The following is a 3,163-nucleotide window of genomic DNA, read 5'->3' as shown; positions in this document are numbered from 1 at the left end:
AAGGTGCATATAGTGAGGCTTATACAAAGTTTTTTTTTTTCTACCACTAATTTAGGGAGAGAAAAAAGCAAAAAACCCTGTCAGTTCTGTTGAGAAATATTCCTGGAAACAAGTTGAGTGTTTGGATGTAATTTCATCCTACCCTAATGGTTTTAAAATAAACTTTTCTGAACTAGCACGTAAATTTTCTGTGACAAACAAAAAAGGTAATGGTTTTAAATGTCTGCGATATAGTATATTTACAAAAATAATAAACCAATAATAAAAGTATTATACTAATAAACTAGTTTTACCATTTTAACAGTAATAAGTACCAATAAAAAACAAGAATTTTAAACAAAATAATTTTTAGGTATTACACCCGCAAACAGAGGCCAAGTACTGAAAAGACTTTTAGAATCTATAAACTGTGATCTAAAAAGACTAAATCTAAAAAGAAAAATGTCAGACAATACATACCCTGATGGCACTAATATTAATAACATACAGTATAGAAGAAAAAAACGGAGATATTTATTACCTTACCTTCACTTATCATTAATAAGTTAAACTTTTCAAATTTTATTAATCATTCATGTTTAAACTCATTTATAGGTTAAACATGCCATACATCAGAGATATATCTTTGCCATGCGAACCAACTAATAAAAAAATAAAGCAGCAACTCGAAAAAAAATAGACGATGGAACATATAATTCAAGGGAAAAGATTGTACCCCAAAGATATGAAAAAGTATTTATATCATCTGAAAATCAAACAATTACAAAAAAAGAGGTTCATATTGAAGGCAGAAAAAATTCCTTGAAAGATATAAGACTAAATATGTTCAAAGACCATGAGATTTTTATGAAAGTTCAAAACGATAATGAACTAGAAGCACTTTCTCAAAGGCAAATTGTTGATGCTCTTGAATTCAGGAATATAAAGATGAATATGACACCCTAACTAAAAAAGAGCTGATAAATATACTTAAAACTTATGAAAGAACAAGGAATTTAATGTTTTGGTATGATTGCTCCAGTATATCTAATCACACTCACTTTCTTGTTACTGTTAGCGTAATGTATGATACAGCCATATTTTTAAGTAGCTTTGAATATAAACAAAAGTATGGAGAGAATATAAATGTTCAATCAGAGGTTGAAAAGCCTTATTTATACATACTTGGTAGATGTCCTTCCAATGACCAGCAACTTTTGTATAGCGATGACAGGATTAATGACATTTTGCAATTGAGCGATCCCTTAGAATTCAGGGGAACACCTATTTTAGATGTTGCACAAATATTCAAAGGTGACAATCCAGCAGCACAGCTGGAAGCTGGTCATAAGAAGGGTGGTAATTATTTTTGTTGGGCATGCAACATGCATGCAGATCTTTCTAATAATATATCTATATCACTAAGCTTCCCATACACTTCCTTAAAAAATCGTATAGACCATATAAATGCAAGTAACACCTTACAGCTGGCAGTAAACCAAGGAAAAACAAAATTATATTCATGTCTAATAAAAAATCAGATTGAACAAGAGCTTTATGAAAGAAATATTCAATTTCCATTAAATACATCTGTTAAAAAATTAAAGGAGCTATTGGCAAATGAAATGCATGGAGTGCAAGGATTGCCTGCCCTTCTTTTTAAAAAACCAGGTTTTTCTTTAACACAACTAAATCTTTTACACTATAAAATTTTAAATAATGAACCAATGCATGATATTTCAAACCATATTAAAAATATATTTGATGAATTGCCATATTTAGTGGAAAAAAAAGATAAAAAAAATTGTAGAAAATATAATTGAAAGCTCTTTCAATGGCATTGAAGCAAAAAATGCTGCCAACTATTGAAAAAGTTGATTAATAGTTACTAACTGTTCCTAGAACATTACAAGGTTGGTCACTTTGTTTTTAAATTTTTACTAACTTGAAATACAAAACATCCTTTATATGCCAGAAGAATCTAGATCAACACACAGTATTCTTCGTTTAATAAATACCACATTTGTGCATGCAATAATTATAAAAGAACATTTAGAAGCAAATCTAAAAAATAGCAAGCGAAAATTCTTTGGTGCATACTATCACTCAATCACATCCCATGCTCCACTACAGTATAGATTGTTTGCAGGTCGTACGTCTAATGTGGAAAAAGAAGAAGCAATGTTTCAAAATTTGAAACTGCCTACAAAAACATCTTCTAATCATCATTCAGATAATGTTATTTTTAATGCAATAATCCGCAACCAAGCAAAAAAATATTTAAAGGAAGGAAAAAAGTTATGTGATGGCGTTTCAATACTTCACAAATTCTACCAACCATTACATAGTCTATTTAATGACACAAAAATATCAATTACTTGGATTGAAAAGAATAGCAATGAATATCAAAAACTTTTAGAAAAATCAGCTGACTATTTAGTAGAAGGCATTAATGTATGGTGGAAAGAAGTTGAAGATGGAGTAGTATTCTTTGATATAAACTACCCCAATAATTCGAAAAAAACATTTTCCCATTTAAGTTCCTCCTCAATGCAACAACAGTCAGAGTACTTAGAAAAATGCTGAAAACATTGTTTGGAAAACAAACACAAAATTCCTGCTTATAAAATCACAGTTAATGCATGTTTTTTATTTAGACACACTTCAATATTTTCATATTTTTAACACTGGAAATATATCTAGAAATAATATTATACCACTAGATATAATTTTGATTTGATAATATCAAAGTTTTTCAAATTAGTATTAAAAACAGTTATATAAATAATACTATTATTCTTAATGACAACATCTAATGTTATTATTATTTTATTAAAAAAGAACTTAAATATTATAAAAAATATGTTTATAATGTGTTTACAACATTACCATTATGTAGTACATAGCCATTGTATGTACAGTCAAGTACACAATCATTGTGCCATAATTTTAGCAGTATGCATACCATATTATGCATAATAACGTTATTATATAATATATAATAACGTTATTATAGTTATAACTAGTAGTTATAACTACACATATAATATTTGTATATATATATATATATATATATATATATATATATATATATATATAAAATATATATATATATATATATATATATATATATATATATATATATATATATACATATATATAGTATTATTATGTATATGTGATG

Source organism: Hydra vulgaris, chromosome 15 (genome assembly GCF_038396675.1).
Source record: "Hydra vulgaris chromosome 15, alternate assembly HydraT2T_AEP".
NCBI classification, from domain to species: Eukaryota; Metazoa; Cnidaria; class Hydrozoa; order Anthoathecata; family Hydridae; genus Hydra; species Hydra vulgaris.
The sequence above is the reverse complement of the archived record's forward strand: the minus strand, read 5'-3'. Positions refer to the sequence as shown.